Source organism: Meles meles, chromosome 7 (genome assembly GCF_922984935.1).
Source record: "Meles meles chromosome 7, mMelMel3.1 paternal haplotype, whole genome shotgun sequence".
NCBI lineage: Eukaryota > Metazoa > Chordata > Mammalia > Carnivora > Mustelidae > Meles > Meles meles.
The window spans coordinates 32,830,456-32,855,550 of NC_060072.1; the positions used below are offsets into that span (position 1 = coordinate 32,830,456).

General features: G+C 33.4%; 1 protein-coding gene across 1 annotated transcript in view; it reads left to right on the forward strand.

Annotated features, from left to right (window-relative positions):
- Positions 1-297: 297 nt before the first annotated feature.
- The window catches only part of MGAT4C (MGAT4 family member C), a 682,332-nt gene continuing 657,534 nt past the window's right edge, over positions 298-25,095 (forward strand). Inside the window, exons 1-2 of the mRNA XM_046012919.1 lie at positions 298-345; positions 2,050-2,082. The gene's annotated coding sequence lies outside the window, so the exon portion shown is untranslated. The remainder of the gene's footprint in view (positions 346-2,049; positions 2,083-25,095) is intronic.

Sequence of the window (25,095 nt, forward strand, 5' to 3'; positions counted from 1 at the left end):
TTAGATAGGTGAAAGTGACGTATAATATCTTTTCAGGACTTTTATTATGAGATTAACTAATTTTTCAAATGCATGTCATCCTCTTAAGTCTTTCTAACATGGTAATTTTAACACAGATTTTATTTTATTAATAAAATTGACAAAAATTAATTAGTTGGGGTGAAAATTCAACAGTGTTGGAACAGCTTCTATGTTTCAAATGCTCTTATTCTTGATTCTGGCAGATGACTTCTTGTACTTCTTAGCATCAACTTCGGAAAATCTGCTTTATAATTAATCTCCTAATATTCACTTTTCAGCTGTATTCTATTCAGGATTAAACCTTACAGACCTGCCTTCTGCTGAGTAAGTCCTTGGCTTTCTTACTACAATTTTATTTTCTTAATGATAACATCTATCATTGCAAATTGCACCTGACATAAATTCTCCTTAAGGTCTTTCTCCTTGTTCTCCTGCAAAACAGATTTAGTCTTTGTTTTACAAATAATTGACAGTTCTTGTTAAAGTACATTACTATTACTAAAAAAATTACATAAACTCATCATTTTTGTTCTTTTGTTACAACTATAGAAACAGTGAATAATTAGATATATTTGAATGGATATTGAAATATCTAAGGTACAGTATTTAAAAAGTTATTTTGAAAATAGTGTACTTTATGACTATAGTTGTCTATACAAATATGTTTGTTCCTTAGATAACAATGTTAAAACAGAATGTGCATAGAAAAAAATCTGATATGACATGCACCAAATTCAGCATTCATTTATTGAGTGGGATTATAGTAAACCTTCATTCCTTATATTGTTATGTATAATACCTGGCAAGAGAGGTTTTGTTTTGGTTTGGCTTGGTTTAAAAATTAAATTGTTGCATTTATTTTAACACAGCTGAATTTAGTGTGGAAAGTGTTTTTGTTTGTTTTGATTTGGTTTTGGCTTTGGTCTTGGTAATAAAACCTGAGGAAAAGACCAGAAACATGTATATCTGCATATTAACAATGACTAATTCCAGAAGGTAGAATTACAGGCAACCTTAGTTTCCTTGCTTCTTGACTATATTTAAAATATGTGTTTGTAAGAAAGAATTGTCAGTTTAGGCTGTGCAAAGTAGAATCATGTGAATGGACTAAAATTCAAAAACTCTCTCATTTATGACACTTGTAAAAACAACTCATTCCTCATACACTTTGTTTTGGAAATATGATTTTATTATTGTGGTTAATTCTTGATGAAATTTGCTTATCAATAAACTACCTTAATTGTGTGAGCATTATTAAATCAACAAACCAAATGTAGCACATCATAGTGAAGTTATTGCTTGACTTTCTCAAAAGCGTTAGTTAATTGCAAGGGGAATGAGAATCAAGTGAGGTTTTCTTTAACATTTTTTTTCTTGGTGGTTATGTCAATTTTTCTTGTGTTTGTTTTTAATAAGGTCACAGGTAATGACAGTAGAACAATAGCATACTTTTTTCATATATAACAGAGAAAATATATTGGGAAGATCAGTTTCTAGTTGTAAAAAAAATTAAAACAATAAAAAATTAAAAATACCTCTTTGCAAGCCGTTATTTAAGATATTTCTGTTTTAATTTGCTAAACCACTTTTTGTTATGAGTTACGTAGACATTTGGGTTTCATTAATTTGTTTCAAAATTCTTATATCAAGTGTGCATGTTTTATTCCCAACTATACACTCTATTTTTCTTGTTATTATTGTCTTTCTTGGGCTTCTGGTTTTCCTTTGCCTCTTCAAACATCTCCAGCAATATTTAAAATCTTTGATAGCTAATGGTAATGTCAGAGGACATTTTCTGGATCCAAGCCAATCATAATGTCTTTAACTAATGTTTATATATACCAAGCTTGCCAGCTACTTACCAGTGCATAACAGAAGATAAATGTACACCAGTCTACTACCAAGGCTAAAAGAAGCCAAGCCATCTGACGGCTAGCAACCTAATTTTTACATAGCTGTTTATAATTCTCATCGTCATGTTATAGCAATATGATTTATTAATCCTTCTGGCATTTTTCTCCTTGACAGCCTCTCAGCTGCTGTTACATCCTTCTTGGATGGGTAAGTTCTATATACTATTTTGAAACTGTGAGTCAAATTTTATGTGTTGAGACTTCATTTGTTTTAGGCACTTATTCTTCTAAAGAGGAAAACTTTAACACTATCAAAGATAAAATATATATATATATATAGGATCAAGAGAAGTAAAAATGAAGAAAAATAAATTTGGAGATGTGATTGCGATGGAAATTTTCCAGTTTTAACTCAGAGTGGGTTAAAATATAACTTACATTGCAGTTTTTATAGACAGGCCATAGCACTTTTCTCCAAATGGAAAATACCGTTTTAAGACCTTGGCAGTCTCTTGTGAATATTCAAGTACTTTGATTCAGGACTGTTTTTGCCAGAATATTTAGAATTTTACACCTTTTAACTGTACTTTTACATTGAATTTAAAATCATCAATAGTTGGCTAATTCAAAATAGTAGTTATCCATTGTGTTTCATGTAATTATTTTATTATAAACTTAGATTTGATGTCACTTAAATATTATACACATTAAATACAAACAATGAAAAAAGCTATTGGAAGGGAGACTATACACACACACACACACACGTGCACACACACATACACACTGTATTTTGGTTTGTTTTTTTTTAAAGATTTTATTTATTTATTTGACAGACAGAGATCACAAGTAGGCAGAGAGGCAGGCACAGAGAGAGGGAAGCAGACTCCCCGTTGAGCAAAGATCCCGATGTGGGGCTCTATCCCAGTACCCTGGGATCATGACCCAAGCCGAAGGCAGAGACTTTAACCTACTGAGCCATCCAGGTGCCCCTTGGTTTGTTTTTTATAATAAAACATGGGGAAAGACCAGAAACATGTAGATCCATATATATTAAAAATGGCTAATTTGCACAGATAGAATTATAGGCAATCTTAATTTTCTTTATGTGTGTATAAATATATTTACCACTTATTTATATATTGCACACACACACACACACACACACATCAATGATTTACTAAGCTAAGCTCCAATCAGGGTTGTGTTGTTAGAATCTATAGCAAAAAAGAGGAAAATATTGTAATTCTATAATTCCTTTCATCTAATAAAAGAAATGAAGTATTTTTATTTAATGTGGACAGACACATTTCTTCATGTGAGTGAATCCAGAAACATTTCAGCCATGTAAAATGTATTATGTGCTATCATATTTTCAACTATAAATTTGCACAGACTATTTTTTTTTCAAATGGGTAACATTCTTCTGTGAATGCTTTGGTGATTGTGATTGTGTGTTTCCTCAACTATTGAGGTGTTTTCTGTCACATTTCTTCAAAGAAGTAAAACAAATGGTTTATTCCTTTAGGAAAAATGCAAACATAATGCAACTTAGAATTTGTTTCAACCTCAGTCAGGAGCTTGTTTTGAGATGCAGAATTTGTCACCATTGTATTAGAAAGTCAAAATATTTGTCTAAAGGATTTTATGTTTTTTAAAGATTTTTATGTATTTATTTGAGAGAGAGAGAGCCCACAAGTGGGGAGGATGGGCAGAGGGAGGAGCAGGCTCTCTGCTGAGCAAGGGGCCCAACAGACAGCTGGATCCCAGGACACTGGGATCCTGACCTGAACCTAAGATATTTGCTTAACAGACTGAGCCACCCAGGCGCCCTTGTCTAAAAACACAGCTGTGCCAGTTGCAAGTGAGTACACAAAATAAGAAAGAGTTTTTTGGTCTTTGTGTCTCTCTAATTTCTGTGGAGTCTTTTGTCTGGCCTAGTCTAACTCAAAATCATTACTACTTATACCCAACTTGTTTAAGGTCCATGAGAACTGGTAAAACAATCAATGGAGAACCAATTAAGTACTTACTAATTTTCACATAGCTTCTCACTCATTAAAAACTGGGGGAAAAAAGAGGAAAATCTGGCATATCTTAGATTTTAAGAAGTAGTTTCCTCTGTTTCAATCTCTTCTTTTATAGTGTATAATAATATGCTATAGGAAATAATGTCTCAACATCCAGAAAATTTGAATTTTAAGTCACTCCTCTTTATTAAAATCATAATACTATTAGACATCCTTTTAAAGTTAGTGTTGATTTTTAAATTTTCAATAATTTCACAAATAATTTACTTATGCTCACATTAATAAAGTGACATTTCATCACAAGTAAACTGTAGTTCCCAAAATTAGTACATCTTATTTTCTTTCTGAAGTCACATAAATTAATTTGTAACTGTTGATACTGCATATATTGTGGGGGAAGTTTGGGCCATTATGAAATTTACATATACAAAATACATTGTATTATATACATATGTGCATATTTATTGTGGTATTGTGATATATTTTTATATATATCATAATTAATGTATATATGCAATTAATGCTTAAACAGTCTTTATACGGTTTTAGAACAGAGAAAGTGGATGCCCCAAAACATAGCTCTGGTAGTGATAGTAATAAATTTAAAGCATTGGATTACCCAGTTTGCAAAATACTTATTAATGAATGAAGATTCATTTTAGAAAATTATTAGGAATGCCTATAATTCTGTCAAAATTCAACTACAGAATGCTTCACAATATGGGGAGGGGCAGCGTCAAAGAGGTCATTAAAGGCTGTTGCGTCTTGCACTTTATACATCACGAAGTAAAGATTTATGAAGAATAATTAATTGTTTAGGTGCTAATTTACCATTAACCATTCGGAAGCATAATTAATGACAGTGGTTTATTTTGAATCATAAGAAAGTATTTCCTATTTTTAAAAATCATGTGTAGTAAAAAATCTATGAAAATGCATTTTAATTCAGATTTGGAGTTTTTCAGTATCTTATAAAAAGTGAAATTTACAATGCATGGGTATTGTGTAGAACCTGTACAGATAAAGGGAAAACTTGAACATGCTTATACAGAAGCCTTGTTTCTTGAAAGCCCCAAAGTCTCTTGATTCTCTTTTCTTCCCTCTTGTTACCTAAGTAAGATAAAACATACTGTACTCAAGTTGCAAACATGCAATTTCAGAAATGTTTGCAGCAGTGAGAAATTTAATTACATGTTTCTTACATGTTTACCAATAAACTTTATTGTAGTTGTTATATTTTATTTTTTATCGAATTCAGAGAATTAAGAAAAAGATTAAAATAGTATTTTGAGAAATGTGTAATTATGAATTTCTAAGGAGCAGTGATGAACCTGGCAACATTAGTTTTTCAATATTCTCAAAACTCAAAGAGTAAGGAGAACCAACTTTCTTCGCGAAATGTCATATAAATTAATGAATAAGCACTGTGTGATGGGGCTATCAGTGTATAAAATTGTTTTATAGACTTGAAACATGACTTCAACATCAATACAGCACGTATATCGCCATATCCTTCTCTAGAAGCAGGAATGAGGGGTGCTAGGGTGGCTGAGTTGGTTTAGTGTCAGACTATTGGATTTCAGCTCAGGTCATGATCTCCAGGTTGAGAGACAGAACCCCACATTGAGCTCTTTTCGCCCAGTGTGTAGTCTGCTTGAGATTTCTCTCCCTCTCCTTCCACCCTTCCCCCTGTTTGCACATACACTCTAAATAAATTAATAAACAAAAAAACAAATAAATAAAATCTTTTTAAAAAAGAAGCAGGAATAATACACATGAGAACCCCTGAGTTCAGCATATTTAGGAGCATGGCAGACCTGTGGTTTTCATATGTATGCCATATCTCTCCCACTAAAATAACCCCATCTGTTCCATGTGTATCAATTAGTAGGGACCTGGCTCCCATCCTTCATAACCCCCAACACCATAATGAGGGATGGACATATGACTTAGGTCAATAAAATTAGGGTCCACTATACCATTGGTCAGACAGATTGGTGTCAGGCTATATGAACAATACAAGTTAGGTTACTACTTTTGTCCTTATTTGCTACAAAAAGGAACAGAGTAAAGCAAACCTGGAACATGAATAGGAACAGAATCCCTATGTCATGATTTGAGACCTAGAATCTTTTCTTTCTTTTTTTTTTTTTTTAAATTATTTTTTTTTTTAAGATTTTATTTATTTATTTGACAGAGAGAGATCACAAGTAGACAGAGAGGCAGGCAGAGAGAGAGAGAGAGAGGGAAGCAGGCTCCCCGCCAAGCGGAGAGCCCGATGCGGGACTCGATCCCAGGACCCTGAGATCATGACCTGAGCCGAAGGCAGCGGCTTAACCCACTGAGCCACCCAGGCGCCCGAGACCTAGAATCTTTTCAATAACATCTGTCAATATAATCACTTTTTAAAAAATGATTGTTATTTTGAGATTCTATTTTGTTATTTTGATTCTTGATAAATACACTACACATACTGATTTGGTGTGATATGATATTTTGGGACTTCCAGGTCATTCTCTGATGTGGTCTTGATAATAGTATGGTAACTGAATCCAAATGTTGTATGACAAAGATCCAGACTCCATGCAAAATTTGTCAAAATCGGGGAAAATGAGGCATTTAGATACATATTTTTACAATGTGAGTATGTATATGCACGTGTGTTTAATTTTTCAGGAAGTAAATTAATTACAAGAAAATATCCAATAGCAGAATTACAAGTGTTCAGTTTTTTGGTTTTTGGTTTTTTTTTAGCATCTAAAGACTTGACCTCTCTGTTAGACATTTAACTGTTCTAAGGACATTGGCTGTTCTTCAGTGTCTTTTGGGATCTTTGGAGAAGCTGCAGGCACAGAATTTGCAGCAATGCTAGCATTCCTTCTCTTTGAGTTTAACCCTGCTTGTTCCTGGTATGGGTAGTTTACACTGCCCTTCCTCCTGCCCTTATCCTCATTTCTTTAGTTCTTTAGATAACCTGATGGGAGAGGAGAACCCATTACTAAACATTGACTACAATGTGCTAAAGTGCTCACCCACACATAAGATTCTTCTGTTTACTGCCCTTGTTATTTATGTTGATATTTGCTTAAGCTAAAATGTATATGTATTTAACATATATTGAGTGATTTAGAAAGACCATGCACATAAATTTTATCCACAATTCTTTCTTTTATTGAATTACATGATTTTACCCACATTGAATGTCATAGCATCTTCATATCTACTTTTTAAAATGAATTTTAATTTTAATTTTAATTTAATTTTAATAATTTTAATTAATATATAATGTATTATTTGACCCAGGGTTACAGGTCTGTAAATCATCAGTCTTACACAATTCGCAGCACTTGTATCTACTCTCTTAAAATATGGAAACATGTCATGCTGTATATTATCAGTAGGATGGACTTGCACAATTGAGAATATATTTAGAATCTACTGCAAGCTCCATGGTTTCTGTTTTGTTTTGTTTTTATTTTTATTATTTTAATTTTGATCTTATGTTATCAGATGCCTTGTGGTCACTTTAAGACAAAAACACAATTCCTGTTTGGTGAAATTGAATTGACTAACCCTGCATAGTAATCAAATGTGGAACTTAAAGTTAAATATTTTCTCTTTCTCCTTATGGACCAAGTAATATAAGGCAGAGGAATGAATCTCTTTTTTAAATTTTGTTTTATTTAAATACAATTAATATATAGTGTTACTGGTTTCAGAGGTAGAGTTCAGGGATTCATCAGTTCCATATAATACCCAGTGCTTATTTTGCCCCCCTTAATGCCCATCACCCAGTTACCCCATCCCCCCCCCACTTCCACTTCAGCAACCCTCAGTTTGTTTCCTAGAGTTAAGAGTATCTTATAGCTTGTCAATGCCCTCTCTGATCTTGTCTTATTTTATTTTTCCCTCCCCTCCCCTATGATCTTCTGGTTTGTTTCTTAAATTCCACACATGAGTGAAATCATACGATAATTGTCTTTCTCTGATTGACTTATTTCACTTGCATAATACCCTGTACTTCCATCCACATGATTCTTCATTCTTCCTAGCTTGCATTCCCTCAACCAACTGAGCTCTTGAGCTAAGGACTGTTTAGTCTCCATGATCAAAGGAGAAGAGGAAGGAGAAGAAAGCAGATAAGGGCACTTTAAGGATGAATTCATGCCTTCTAGGCCAGATGCGTTTTTTCAGTCAAACTTTCTTTGTTCTTATGGATCACTTCTGTGGTTCTTTTGTTGCTAGGTCATCATTTTGGACAAGATACCATTTTAAATGGCTGCAGGCCAGTGCTCCTTTTGCTAGATCCACACCTGGTACATCAGACTCTTGCACTTCTTAACCTATTATTAGGGCAAGTGGCATGATCTTGCTCTTGCAACCTTGTGCTGTTTCCTTTTTAGATTTCTCAAGCATAAGTCAAGAACCACATCGTGTCATACTCCCTTTAGTGACATATACCCAATACCTTGATTGGTCTGTTAGACTTCCTTTCACTGACTTGTATTAGTTTTACCCTCCACTTTTTGAAGTGTTGAATGTAGGAGGGATTGTGGGGGAGGACAAAGTGTACAACTTAGTGTTCAATTCTAAAGAAGTCTTTAAATATTCTGTCTTTTTTTTTTGTTTTTTTTTTTGTTTTGTTTTTTATTTATTTTTTTTTAGCATTTAAATATTTTTATTTTATTTATTTTTTTTTCAGCGTAACAGTATTCATTCTTTTTGCACAACACCCGGTGCTCCATGCAAAACGTGCCCTCCCCATTACCCACCACCTGTTCCCCCAACCTCCCACCCCTGACCCTTCAAAACCCTCAGGTTGTTTTTCAGAGTCCATAGTCTCTTATGGTTCACCTCCCCTCCCCAATGTCCATAGCCCGCTCCCCCTCTCCCAATCCCACCTCCCCCCAGCAACCCCCAGTTTGTTTTGTGAGATTAAGAGTCATTTATGGTTTGTCTCCCTCCCAATCCCATCTTGTTTCATTTATTCTTCTCCTATTTTCCAGCTCTCAACCATCTGTGTCCTTGATGGGACTGAAATTAATTAATTAATTAATTAATAATTAAAATAATTTTAATTATTTATTCATTTATTATTCATTTAATTATTGTTTTAGGTCACTATTTTTGGCTGTTACACAGCAGCAGATAATCAGAGCAAGAACTAAGAAATATTGAGAGCATTTTTCCTTTCAAAAATGCATGAAAAAATGAACCAGTTAGAGAGTTTATTTTAACGTTATGGTTCAGATCAGGATTCTTCAAAGCAGTCTTACTGACATTTGGGGCCAGATGATTTTTGTTGTGGGGGGCTTCCCTGTGTATTGTTAAAAGTTTACCAGCATCCCTGCCCTGTTCTACTAGATGCCAGTGGCACATAATCCCCTTAGTTGTGACTACCAAAAATGGCTCTAGACATTTCCAAATGTCCTCTAGGGGAAAGACCACTCCTGGTCGAGAATCACTGGTTTAGATAATCTTAGGGAAAGAATGGTAGGAGAAAAAAAAAAAAAACTTGGGAAAGAAAAAAATATAAAATGTTATATTCTAAATAGCCAAGAATTTGTATCAAGCCCACTAATAGTAAACCATGAAGTAGAGACATTACTGAAACAAGCATATGCCAGGATTAGATACACTGTTTGCAAAATCATCAAAATGTTCATGCTATTCATACTTTGTATATACATAGGACTAGCACCATTAAGTTATGCAGTTATTGAAATTCACCTTCCTGAATTATTTTATTTCTGGAACTTTGTTTCTCTTATATCATGCTTCAGCTGATTTTTCATGTTATTTTGCATTGTTTCAGTAAAAACATTTTTATAAATGAATGGCTTTCTGAGAGATGAATTTTGTCCCTGAGATAACCCCATAATCTAGCATTTGGAGCTTTAAAAAATACTTATCAAGACACAATTACTAATTGAGACTAATGGGGTATGCTGTACATTTCTGACAGTATAATCTACATCTTCAAATTTTGATGATAATAATTTCCTGGCAACTTACAATTCAGAAAGTAAACACTATCAAAATTTTGAGTCATAGAAAAGGAACAAAAGGGTTAAGGTGTACAATAAGGGGACATTTGATTTTAAAAAGAATCCTTGTTTTCTTCTCCTGTACGACTGTTTTAAACTACTGGCATTATAATCCTGATTTTTCACTTTTCATATTCTTATATAAGCCATTTAAGAAGAGGTTCTGGTATGCCATTGTAATTTATTACAACTGTTTCAAACTTTTCTTTTTGAGCAAGAATTAGTGTGATAAGTACAACACTAGTTGGTTTGTTTACTTTTGTAAATTGTTTAATAGTCCAGAGGAGCTTGTCCTAAAAGAAAGCAAATGAATTTATTTTGTTTTCATTTTGGAGTCAGTGACAGTGCTATCATTATTTCCTAACAATTCTGCTTCACATGCTGGTTGTCACAAATGGTGAAAAAACCATGAGAGGATCAGTGCAAATCTGTCTTCAGTATTGGACAATGCAAATCTATCACCAGAACAATGAAAACGACTCAGATTATAATATATACTGTTAGGAGATGAGAAGCATTAACTACATGTTTAATCGTCAAGAGATTGGCTCACATTCCCGATGCTAACATAATGGTGTTTCTCTGAAAGTCTAGGTAAGCTAGTGCCTCATATTCTGGACTTAACTTTCAAATATGCCAGACATTATCTTCTTCCTGGTAATTGGGATGCCACTGTTACAAGACATATATCTGTCACCACTTGACAGCTACCACTTATCAGAGGAATAGGACATCCATTGCACAGAGCATTCAAATAGATTAAATCCATTTTTCTTTTTTTTTAACAAACTTTACATAGTGCAATGACATATAAATTTATTTATAAACTATTCATAACTTCTAGATGGTTTTACCTCTTTCATTTTTTAGGAAGTAAAGGCATTGTGAAAGCTGAATAGATATGGCATGCCAGTAGATTTGCCCTTCTGTGACTGATTTTTATTTTAATGTGACTCTTTTTTGTGAGGGCAAGTTGCTAAACAAGGTGAGATAATTTATATTTTGTCACATTTGCTTTGAAGGATTAATGTACACCCAAAGAAGAATCACAAAGATAATATTAGGTAGAGCCAACTTATGAAGCAAAGAGAGTAAGTTACTATTTAAAAACAAAATTAGATTGCATGCTGTTTGTCAATATGGTTTCATAATTTCCATATTTATTTAATTTAATTTGGCACATGTCATCCTTTTTAATGTCTATAAGAACCTCCTTTACCAGATTGATGATGGTTTATAAATGTTATTGGTAATTAGGAGGCAATTTATGTCATGCTTTTTAGAAAACTACTAGAACCTTTTTTTATAACAGCAACAAACAAAATTCAGCATGCTAACACATTATGTTGTCATCTGCCCAAATCAAAGTTTTTAGGTTATAAATAAATCAATTAACTTCAGGTGAGTAAATTGAAACAAAGAAATAAAAACCCCAAACCTAGTTTTGTTCAGTTTCTCTATCAGAAACACATTAAAACCATGTGATCTGAAGGTATTTTTTTTTTATAAAGGTCAGTCTTTTCTCTCTTGAAAGTTAGTTATCATCATTAGTAAACTTTAAGTATTCATAAACCTGAATAATAACCTAAAACCGATGTTGATTTATGATATCTAAATAAATCTAGATGAAGTATACAAAAGTTCCAAAGTAAAAGGAAGAGACATTTTGGGTATGTGTACAATAAATATTGAGGGAAATAAATCAACATGGGAATAGTACCTAAGAGCCTAAATTTTGAAATGTTGTTCTGTGATATTCATTTACTTCTCCAATGTCTTTAAGTTCACACAGACACCAAAAAGTAACAAGGTCAATTCTGTAAAAAAATTTGTATATAGGTAAACATCTCTAAATCATTTGAAACTTGCTGTTTTAGTATTATTTTTATAATTTCTTTAAATTGAGGAGCTATTTAGAAACTATTATATATAATTATACAAGTCCTGACACTCATGTAATGAGATAAATTTTCCTGTGACTTATAGTTGAATTCTTACAACTTCACAGTCACCTCTCGAATATGTCAAAAGATATGAGATTATTTTTTGTTCACTACGTATACTCACTATGTATACCTTCCATAGTGTGCTCCTACTGTAACTGTCTAAAATTACTTTGTATGCCAAAAAAGATCTTTATTTGTATTTATTTTTTGATTTATGTATTATTCTCTCCTCCTATGATAGAAAACAGTAGATCACAATATTTTGTGCAAAGTATAGCTCAGTAACTTCATGGTGAATCTGTGAATGATAAAATGAAGGCACCGACAGATGACTGACAAACTGAAAGACTGGTGAGTGAGTGAGTATCATTAATACATTTTTCCCCGATGTTCTCTCTGATAGCCCCCTTGTCCATGATCATTGTCTGTTTCCCAGGCTTCACCTTTCTGCTATTTTATCCTTTTTTGATCCATTCATTTGGTGTCATTATCCTGATAAATTATTGTTTATGATAAGCATTCTTTTTTTTTTAAAGATTTTATTTATTTATTTGACAGACAGATATCACAAGTAGGCAGAGAGGCAGGCAGAGAGAGGGGGGAAAGCAGGCTCCTGGCCGAGCAGAGAGCCCGATGCGGGGCTCAACCCCACGACCCTGAGATCATGACCCAAGCGGAAGGCTGAGGTTTAACCCACTGAGCCACCCAGATGTCCCATGATAAGCATTCTTCAATGGAATATTTTTTGGCATACTTTTTAGCAACGTTTTCTTATATCATTTCTATGCCTCCTCAGGTTACTAACATATGCAGAAAAGTTATGAAAATAATATATAATTTCCAAGTAGGATGTAATCAGGAATCGGGAATATTTATTTATTTATTTATGTATATATTTATACATTGACTAATTAAAGGATCAAAAACAGTCACTTCTGTAGGTGCCAAAAGACATTTAACAAATTTACCACGTATTTTCAAATAAAAACAACTTAATAAATTAGTAGGAGAAATATACTTTCTTTTTTTTTAAATTTAATTTTATTTTTTCAGTGTTCTAAGATTCATTGTTTATACACCACACCCGTGCTCCATGCAATACGTGCCCTCCTTAATACCCACCACCAGGTTCACCCATTCCCCAGCCCCTCCAAAACCCCGTTTGTTTCTCAGAATCCATAGTCTCTCATGCTTTCTCTTCCCCTCTGATTTACCCCAATTCACTTTTCTTTTCCTTCTCTAATGTCCTCCATGTTATTCCTCATGCTCCACAAGGAAGTGAAACCATATGGTAATTGACTTTCTCTGCTTGACTTATTTCACTGGGCATAATCTCCTCCAGTCCCATCCGTGTTGATACAAAAGTTGGGTATTCATCTTTTCTGATGGCTGCGTAATATTCCATCGTATATATGGACCACATCTTCTTTATCCATTCATCTATTGAAGGGCATCTTGGCTTTTTCCACTGTTTGGTGATTTTGGCCATTGCTTCTATGAACATTGGAGTACATATGGCCCGTCTTTTCACTACATCTGTATCTTTGTGGTAAATACCCAGTAGTGCAATTGCAGGATCATAGGGTAACTCTATTTTTAATTTTTTGAGGTATCTCCACACTGTTTTCCAAAGCGGCTGCACCAACTTGCATTCCCACCAGCAGTGTAAGAGTGTTCCCCTTTCTCCACATCCTGTCCAACACTTGTTTCTTGTCCTGTTAATTTTTGCCATTCTAACTGGTAAAAGGTGGTCTCTCAATGTGGTTTTGATTTGAATTTCTCTGATGGCTAATGATGATGAACATTTTTTTCACATGTCTGTTAGCCATTTGTATGTCTTCTTTGGAGAAGTGTCTGTTCATGTCTTCTGCCAATTTTTTGACATGATTATCTGTTTTTTGGGTATTAAGTTTGAGGAGTTCTTTATAGATCTTGGATATCAGCCCTTTGTCTATAATGTCATTTGCAAATATCTTCCCCCATTCCGTGATTTGCCTCTTTGTTTTGTTGACTGTTTCCTTTGCTGTGCAGAAGCTTTTTATCTTGATGAAGTCCCAAAAGTTCACTTTTGCTTTTGTTTTCTTTGCCTTTGGAGATGTGTCTTAACATAAGTTGCTGTAGCCAATGTCGAAGAAGTTCCTGCCTATGTTCTCCTTTAGGATTTTGATAGATCCCTGCCTCACATTGAGGTCTTTCATCCACTTTGAGTTTATCTTTGTGTATGGTGTAAGAGAATGGTCGAATTTCATTTCTTCTATTCATTGCTCTCCAATTTTCCCAGCAACATATATTGAAGAGACTGTCTTTTTTTCTACTGGATATTTTTTCCTGCTTTGTTGAAGATTATTTGACCATAGAGTTGAGGGTCCATATCTGGATTCTCTACTCTGTTCCAGTGGTCTATGTGTCTGTTTTTGTGCCAGTACCATGCTGTCTTGGTGATAACAGCTTTGTAGTAAAGTTTGAAATCAGGTAACATGATATCCCCAACTTTGTTTTTCTTTTTCAGCATTTCCTTAGCAATTCGGAGTCTTTTCTGGTTCCATACAGATTTTGGGATTGTTTGTTCCAGCACTTTGAAAAATGTTGGCAAAGAAGTCAAACTATCTTCACAGATGACATGATACTTTATATGGAAAAACCCAAAGACTCCACACCCAAGCTACTAGAATTCATACAGCAATTCAGTAATGTGGCACAATACAAAATCAGTACCCAGAAATCAGTTGCTTTCTTATACATTAACAAAGAAAATATAGAAAGGGAAATTAAAGAATTGTTTCCATTTACTATAGCACCAAGAACCGTAAAGTACCTTGGAATAAACCTAACCAAAGAGGTAAAGGATCTGTACTTGAGGAACTACAGAACACTCATGACAGAAATTGAAGAAGACACAAAAAGATGGAAAAGCATTCCATGCTCATGGATCACAATAATAAACATTGTTAAAATGTCTGTACTGCCCAGAGAAATCTATACTTTCAGTGCCATCCCAATCAAAATTCCACCTGCATTTTTCAGAAATATAATTTCTTAAAGTGATAAGGAGAACTTATCAAGAACAAACATCATAGTTAATGCTGAAACACTAGAGGTATCACCACGGAAATGAGAACTTGAACAAAGATACCACCATTTTCCTCTTAAAAAAAATCATGCACAATTTGATAAAATCATTTTAACAACAATAGTCAATTAAAAATTGTGACATAATTTGATAAATCTACTTTTATATGGGTGATCATTAGGTAAATTTTGTAACACAAAATTAGAAAGAAATCTAAATGTACATGAATAAGACAATAGAAGACTAATGTTGATTAATGTTATGTTGATGTAATGAAATAATACATAGCCATTTAAAGATGAGCCGAGTGTATGGAACAATGTCCTAGTTATAAAAACCAAGCAGTAGAGAATGTAAATTATATTATCAAATTTTGGAGGAAGGATGGAGATATATATATATATATATATATATATATATATATATATTAACCTGTGTATATATGTATACATATTTATTTAATACCTTGTATCTGCAAATGAATGAACTAGATTCATATTCACAGACTAGAAAGAGTTCATAATATGTGAAGAAAGAAAATTAAAGAAAAATATAATATATGTATGTTTACATATATTACATCATAATATATGTAATATAACCTTTGCTTTTCAGAATTATCCATTATATACCTATAGTCAATATTTTGATGAAACTATCCTTTCCTGTAGTGTGTGTGTGTGTGTGTGTGTGTGTGTGTGTGTGTGTGTATACACATGCACCCATACGATGGAGATACAAGCCCTTAAATCCCATACATATTAATAGATTAAATAGATGTTACCCATTATAAGCTTGTGGACATAGTAAGTGCATTTATGTATCATGATGTGATAACCCAAGAAAATGAATTAAAATTTTCAGAATAAAATACTTCCTCGGAAGGTAGGGTCAACCTAATGCTTGTTGGTTGAAATGTTCAACAGCTGTTTGAACATGCTGTCATCTGGAAGTTAAAAAAGAACCAATTCATCAAAATCAACAATACTCACAGAGGGAATTATATGGTCTCATAGTTACCTTTATATTAAATCTAGAAAAAAAATCATCCAAACCATCTGTTGTATATAAGACACCAGTTAATGGCAACATTGTTGTCTTCAACAGAAGCAGCACTACTGAACATAACACCATGAATGCCATTGTCTGTCTGTATGTTTTGTAGTCATATGTATTTGAGCAGAACAATTTCACAGTAATTAAATCAAATGAAAAGTTGGTTTACAGAGATTTTCAGGATAAATAGTGGTTAATTACAGAATGACTAAACTGTTGCACTGCTAACCTTTAGACAAAATTTCTTTCTATGAAACAATTTTATCAATGCTCATTATTACTTTCATGATGAGAAAGTACTTTTTCATTTTAAGACTTAATGGCCATAGGTCAACAGGTATTGGATTGTAGAAAAATTCAGACTCTATTAGGGAAGAGAATCAAAGGAGAAAATACTGTCTACTGTTGGGAGATAATTTTTCTGTGTAAACTTAATGGAGCTTTTCCTTCTTGATACCTGGATAAAGGAATGTGGATGCTCCATTCTCTCTCTCTGTCTCTCTCTCTCTTTTTTTTTTCCAGTATTACTTTTATGTTGTGACTAGAAGGTGAAAATCTGATTTAAAAACAACAACAACAACAACACTATGTTCTGTGCCCAGTTTTAATGATTAGTGCTCAAAGAAAAATCCAGTTTTCAAAAATAATAATTTTGTCATAACTCACAGTGACATCAGATGACACAAAAATTTTGTGAAGTGGACACTTGACTCATGAAATGTTGAATATAACTCAGGTGATTCCTGCATCCCCCAAATGACTCATTTATCATTTACTGATACTGTACAGCCTAGATCATTAAAATCATTCAGGTTTACTGAGTTTTGGCTTTTGACTTAGGCATTCTGAAGTTTTCCCTTCCTCCCTCACTTCCTCTGTTCTTTCCTCCCTCCCTCCCTCTCTCTTTCCTTCCTTCCTTTCTTTCTTAATGGTCAAGTATTGATTGTGTTCTTCACGGATTAAGAACTGGTAAACATCTTAATTTTGAAAAACACTTCTTATAACAGCATTATATTTTTCTTTAGTTAAGATATTTTATTGCTTCAAGGTAAAGAAGAATAGATTTCATATTTATACATCCTAAAAATATTTAAATACTAAAAACCTTGAATATATTTTCAATATATTAAGTATTTTTAGGTTTCCTTTAATTCTCTAAATGTCTCTTCAACTACAGTCTTAAATCTGATTTTTTATGTCATTTACAAATGGATGAAACAAAGAACTATACCACAAATTTGGAATCTAGAGAGCTGTATTTTATAGTTTCTTATATTATATAAATACCTATCTCTAGCATGTGACAACATATCAAACTAGAAAATTTCTCCACTTAAAACTATAGTATTTATTTTCAGGGCAGGACAGCCTTCATGAAAATGTGACCTGTGGCATCAAACAGGACCTGTTTTTGGTTTATGGCCTTGCTTTTGCTGTCCTGAAATCATTAATAATTTTTAATAGACCCATGTTTTCATTTTGCACTGGGCCCTTCCAGTTATGTATCTGGCATAAAGATACAAAGTATAAAAATGTGAAACTATCTGTGTTTGTATGATTTACTTAAATAATTGAGTTTGTGAGGTGAAAGCCTACCTAGTTTCCATATTTTCTTCCTTCCTTCTTTTTTTTTCCAAATTACTAGAGATCTACTGTTGAACAAAAAAAAAATCTGTATGACTAAAATGAAAACTGGTAAGATTCAGAACCTATTTTTTTCATGAGTATAAGTTTAGTGACCATCTACACACAAAATTTTGAGTTCACATTTGTGAACTGTTTCCAAATGATGTGGCAGACCTGCTTCATTGCTATTCCCACAGCCTTTATATTAGGCCAGTATCCTCGTTTCCCAGTTTCTAAGTGTTGAGTGTTAACATTCAAGCTTAGTCCACCCATAGCATTTGTACCAACTGGTAGGGAGGCAACTCTGTGGGAAGATCCAGGATAGACTTAGAAATATCTTTACCCTTTCTTGGCTTTTTCTCCTTCCCTTACTTGCTTCACTTCCTGTCTTAAGGATCAATAAATTATTTGTGCCTATATCTCTTCTTAGGCTGACTTAAGTCAGAAGTGAAGTTAAAACCGTTTACGTTTTAAGGAAGCTGATTTGGGAGAGAACAGATCCTTGGATATGGGACCAAAGAGATAATGATTATGAATAAGTTTTTGAGAATTTGCTATCTAGAAAGATAATACAGTATTATATTGTCCACATTAGATGTTCAAGAGTATTTACCATCACTATATCAGCACAAAAGTGACCTTTGTTACTGTGAAAAAGGGGCTATTATCAGGGATGTCTGATTTGTATAAAACAACAATTTTTAACTTACTCTACTTTATTCATGAACCTGAAAGATTTTCAATATATCTTTTGGTTATCCTTATACCTTTTCTGTGGTTTCTATTGTGACGTAAGTAGGAATTAGTATTTATTCTATAAAGAATAATGGTCTCACAAGCACCTTTATTTGAAGAAAAGTTTTACCAAGATCATATTATTAATTCTCAGTTGTCACCAAGATCAGAAAAAAATAATTGGACTCAGTTTGCAGAGCTAGTATTTTGTGTGTGTGTGCATGCATATACAAGAAGATCTTCATACCAAACATGAGTATTAAGACAGAAATAGGAAAGATAAATTCTTAAAATTTCCTTCTCTTCTGGTATATATTTTATATATACACATATATACCTATACTTGTTGAAAGTGATTGTAAGTACATCTATGAAACTCTCAAGGTCCTTGATAGATTCAGCACCTATAATTATGAGCATTTCTTAAAAGTGTTCATAACAGGATACCTGGGTGGCTCAGTAGGTTAAGCGTCTGCCTTCAGTTCAGGTCATGATCCCAGGGTCCTGGAATTGAGTTCCACATTAAGCAAGAAGCCTGCCTCTCCCTCTGCCTCTGCTTCTCTCTCTATCTCTCATGAATAAATAAAATCTTTTTAAAAGAAGTGTTCACAAATAATCATAAATCTTCTATGGCTGCTTATGATAAAATAACCATTTCTCAGGGTTTACAAGCATTGAGGGTTTTTTTTTTTTTTTCTTAATACCTCTTCCTATAGGTACAAAAGTGACCAGATTATCATCAAAGAGTTGGGAATTTTCTTTCCAAGAAAGGTAATTTTAAGGTTAGATTGCATTGGTATACATGGGGGGAAACTGGACTTTTTGATTCAGCATGAATTATAAAATTGATGACATCCATGTATTTTATTCAATGTGGAGTTGTTGGCATCATGGAATAGTCATTATTCTCCTATTCAGCTCGTAGATACTTCATCATATCAGCACCTCTTCTCTGTCTCCTTCCCACTCCTCCAAGGATAAAGAAATGTAAGTTTTCTGTTCTACATCCAACTCTTATATTAAGTTAGACTAAGTTTAGGCACTATACCAGAAATGCTAGGTTTCTACCTATCTTTCAACTTAAAGTGTTAGTGTTTAAAAGCATCTTCAATGGGTGAGATCCTCTGGATTTTGCTTACTTAAAGAATCAATGTGGGAGCAATGAAGAAAATTTCTTGGAATACATTGCTGAAAATTGCATGTTTCTGAAGTTATAAGTAAGTTGATTTCAGATTCTAGTCCTTTGTTGTATAAAAGCAGATAGAAATTCATCTGTTATAGGAGCATCTGGGTGCCTCAGTCAGTTAAACATCAGACTCCTGATTTTGGCTCAAGTCGTGATCTCCAGGTTGTGAGATGAGCCCTGCATGTGCCTCCAGTGCTCTGCCAGAAGTCTGCTTGAAATTCGTTCTCCCTCTCCCTCAGCCTCTCTGCCCAACCCCCCAGGTGTGCTCTCTCTCTAAAAATAAATCTTTAAAAAAAAAGAAATTAATCTCTTATATAAGTGAGAAAGAATTGTATGCTAGTTGAGCATGCCTTTTAAACACTTTAAAAACACTCAGCATATAAACTTGTATTTGAGCTTGTGGGTGTTCTTTGTTATTGTGTGTTTTCAAAATTTCCAATGTGTGGTGTGAATAACAAAACAAAAAACAAAAAACAGTTCCTTCCAGATTCCTTATTTGATTTACTTAATTAGACAATACCTAAGTACATTCTATATTACCATAAGTGAGTAAAAGTAAATTTGGTCTTGTGAAAATGTGTCCTGTGCTTTTAAGTCCTACGAATACAAATCATATTCATTTTCATAGAAATGCAATAAATATCATTTCTAAACCAGAAATTTTTCTTATGCTAATAATGTTATAAGAAAGAAAAGGAGTTTTGTTTTTTTGATTTTTTTTTTTTTGCTTAAAATTATATAGTTATGGGATTTATAGCTACATTAAAAATAAAGTATGATTTCAAACTGGAAAAAAAAAGATCTGCGTAAGAATCTGACTGTTGGGTCTGAAGGACATGCCTGTACCTCTCTACAAGAAACATTTTAAAATTAATTCTTATACTTTGAGAAGGTAGGGTGAAAACACAGGAAGATACCTAAAACAAGAGCCTGTTCAGTGTGAATGAGGGAACACAAAAAATGAAAATTATTTACTCCAGTGATATGGATGGTTGTTATAGAATGCGTGTTTATTTTGCAACTCCTTAAAAGCATTTAAGTTTTAGAAGTAATGAATCATGTACTATACTTTTTAATACAGACCCAGAGTTCTATTTATCTGAATTTAAGACTCCCTTCCATTTGTGTGACTTTCAGCAAGAAAATTAATTTTGCTATCACCAGTCAAGTTTACTCATCAGTAAATGTTGGGTAATAAAATCTTTCTCATAGGATGATTGTTAGAACTAAAAGAAATACCTTAAGTGCTCAGTACAAGTATTACGTCCCTAGGTTTCTAGTCTTTCTCTCTCCCTTATATATTATTCTATAAATATTTATTACAATTCTATAAATATTTATTACTTTAATAGTGAACACATACATTTTTATATCATTTTATTTTCTGCTCTATAGGCTTATTGATACAACTTATAGAAGAATTTGGAAATTGGTTATAGTAGACATAATGTTTTACTGTCCATCATACAAAAACTCCTTTCTAGTAGTATTTCCTATTTTGTGTTCTGATGGGAACTATAGACCTGTCCTACATGATATAAACCAGAAGAGCCATTCCTACATTTTAGCCTGACACAACCAGAGACCTGACGCATAACTTAAGTTGGGAAGGTGTTGTCTCCCAACAGAATGACACTTGTTCTCCAGGAAAACAGAGAAGTTATTCAATGAGAGAATACTAATAACTTTTTCAGTTTCCTTTAAAACATAAACTGACGTAATCCATGTAGGACACTTTTAACAAATCCTTGAATACAATTATAAATCAATAAAATAAAACTCATAATCTTATCTTTGTTACTTTGGTGTTATTATTATGGAAATTCATATTAACTATAAAAGTTGTATTTCCTTTAAGGTCGTTTGACCAAACTGTTTTCTACAAAACTTGCTTCTGGAGATTCCTTGATACTTGTTTTTGTTTGTTTTCTAAGTCTGCTATAAATTTTGAAAACTCTTGATATCCTTGCAGTACTTAAATCCTTTGTCTTTAAAGTTAGATTTAGATTCTGTTGCTTACAAACCAAGAACAATAACTGATAAATAGACCAAAGAAGTTTGCCTTTGAAATTGTAGTAATAGAGAGCTTTGGTTTGCTTAGTTAATCATTAGTTGAATTGCATGGATTTTGTACTTTTATTTTTTTTTAATAGATTTTATTTATTTATTTGACAGAGAGGGAGAGTGAGAGAGAGCATGAACAGGGCAGAGGGAGAGGGAGAAGCAACCTGCTGAACAGGGAGCCCAGCTGGAGGCTCAATCCCAGGACCCTGCGATCATGACCTGAGCTGAAGGCAGATGTTTAACCTACTGAGCCACCCAGGAGCCCTGATTTCGTACTTTTAAGCAGTTAATCTGTCCAAGACCAAGAAGAATAGAAGACCTTGAAGAATACAATAGCAGAGTTTTACTTCTATTTAAAGCCTGAAACTAGGACACCTGAGTGGCTCATTTGGTTAAGCATCTCCCTAGCTGCTCAGGTCCTGATACCAGGGTCCTGGGATCAAGTCTTGAATCAGGTTCCTTGCTTGGCAGGGAGCCTGCTTCTCCCTCTGCCTGTCACTCCCCTGCTTGTGCGTTCGCTCTCTCTCTCTCTGACAAAGAAATAGTTTAAGAAAAAAAAAAAAGCCTGAAATAATAGATGCTTATATGTCCGATTAATAATTTATTTTTAATTGCAATATAATTAATGTATACCATTTTATTAGTTTCAGGTATACAACATAATTCAACAATTCTACATATTATTCAGTGTTCACCATGATAAGTATAGTCACCATCTGTCACCAAATAATATTACAATCTTATTGACAGTATTCGCTATGTTGTGCTTTTGATATCTGTGACTTATTTAATTTGGAACTGGAAGTGTGTACCTTTTTAATCCCCCTTATCTATTTCACCCATCTCCCCACCCATCTCCCCTCTGGAAACCACCAAGTAGTTCTCTGTCTGTAAGAGTCTATTTTTCTGTTGATGGACACTTGGATTGCTTCTACATCTTGGCTATGGTAAATAATGCTGCAATAAATGTAGGGGTGCATATATCTTTTCAAATTGCTGTTTTCATTTTCTTTAGTTAAATGCCCCAAAGTGGAATTATTAGATCATAATGGTATTTTTAATTTTTTGAAATCCTGTTTCCCACAGCAGCTGTACCAATTTGTCTTCCTGCCAACAGTGCACCAGGGTTCTTTTTTCTCCACTTCCTGCCAACACTTGTTCTTTCTTGTCTTTTTGATTCTAGCCATTCTGGCAGTATAACGTGATATCTCATTATGGATTTCATTTGGATTTCCCTGATAATTAGAGATATTGACCATTTTTATGTGTGTGTTGACCATCTATATTGTTTTACTTCTGCCTTTTTTTTTTTTCTTTTTTTTTTTTGGAGAAATGTCTGTTAATGTCTTCTGCCCATTTTTAGTTGGATTATTTGTGTGTGTTGGTATTGAGTTATATAAGTTCTTTTTATATTTTGGATAATAGCCCCTTATCAGATATAGCATTTAAAATAACTTCTCGGGGTGCCTGGATGGCTCAGTGGGTTAAAGCCTCTGCCTTTGGCCCAGGTCGTGATCTCAGGGTCCTGGGATTGAGCCCCGCATCGGGCTCTCTGCTCAGCAGGGAGCCTGCTTCCTTCTCTCTCTCTCTCTGCCTGCCTCTCTGCCTACTTGTGGTTTCTCTCTCTGTCAAATAAATAAATAAATAAATCTTAAAAAAAAATGTAGTAATCAAAACTGTAGGTACTGGCACAAAAATAGACCCATAGTTCAATAGACAGAACACAGTCTCTAGACATAAACCCAGGCATATATGGCCAATTAATCTATGACAAAGAAGGCAAGAGTATATAATTGAGAAAAGACAGTCTCTTAAATAAATGATATAGGGAAAACTATACAGCTACATTCAAAAGAACACAACCAGACCACTTTCTTACACCATATACAAAAGTAAACACAAAATGGATGAAAGGCTTATATGTGAGACTTGAAACCATAAAAATCCTAAAAGAGTATAAAGGCAGGTGCCCCTGATTACATTTTTGTAGTAGATCTTGAAATCTGGAATTGTGAAAGCTTTATTTAGTTTTGTTCTTTTTTCTCAAAATTACTTTGAGTATTTGGGGTTTTCTGTGTTTCCATACATATTTTCATATTATTTGTTCCAGTTCTGTGAAAAAATGTTGTTGGTATTTTGATAGAGATCGCATTAAATGTGTAGATTACTTTGAGTGTTATGGACATTTTATCAGTATTTGGTCTGCCGATCTATAAGCATGCAATATCTTTCCACTTATTTGCAATTTTTTTTTCAATTTTTATAGTTTTCTTCAATTTTTATAGTTTCAAATTTTATAGTTTTCAGATTATAGGTCTTTCACTTCCTTGGTTAAATTTATTCCTAGGTATTTTATTCTTCTTGGTGCAGTTGTAAGTGTGATTATTTTCTTAATTTCTCTTTCTGTTACTTCATTATTAGTGTTTAGAAATGCAATAGATTTTTGCATATTAATTTTGTATCTTGAAACCTTACTGAATTCATTTATTAGTTCTACTAATTTTTTTTGGTAAAGTCTTTAGGGTTTTCTGTATACAGTATCACATCTTCTGCAAATAGTGATGGTTTTATTTCGTTACTGGTTTGGATGCCTTTCATTTCTTGTCTGACTACTGTAGCTACGACCTCCAGTACTTTGTTGAATTTAAGTGGAATATAAGTGAATATAAGTGGAAGTGGACATCTTTATCTTCTTTTTGATCTTAGAGGAAAAGTTCTGTTTTTCCCTATTGAGAATGAAGTTAGCCATGGGCTTTTCATAAAAGGCCTTTAGTATGTTGAGATATGTGACCTCTAAATCTACTTTGTTAAGAGTTTCTATCATGAATGGATGTTGTACTTTGTTAAAAATCTTCTGCATCTATTGAGATGATTTTATGTTTTTCATTTTTTCTCTAGTCAATGTGATGTATCACATTGATTTGTGAATATTGAACTACACTTGAATCCCTAGAATAAATCATGGTGAATGATTTTTTAAAATGTACTAATGCATTCAGTTTTCTAATATTTTTTTGACAATTTTTGCATCTATATTCATCAGTGATATTGGTCTATAAGTTTACTCTCTTGTGGTGTCTTTGTCTGGTTTGGTATCAGGCTAATGCAGGCCTCACAGAATGAACTTGGACGTGTTCCTTCCCATTCTGTTTTTTGGAATAGGCATTAACTCCTCTTTAAATGTTTGGTGGAATTCATCTGTGAATCCATCTGGTTCTGGACTCTTCGTTTGTTGGGAGTTTTTGGATTAGTTATTCAATTTCATTGCTAATGATCAGTCTGGTCAAATTTTCTATTTCCTCCTGATTTAGTTTTAGAAGGTCATATATTTCTAGGAATTTACCTAGTTCTTCAAGGTTGTCCTATTTTTTGGCATACAATTTTTTATAATATTTTCTTACAATTCTTTGTATTTTGTGGTGCTGGTTGTTATTTTTTCTTTCATTTCTGATTTTATTGGG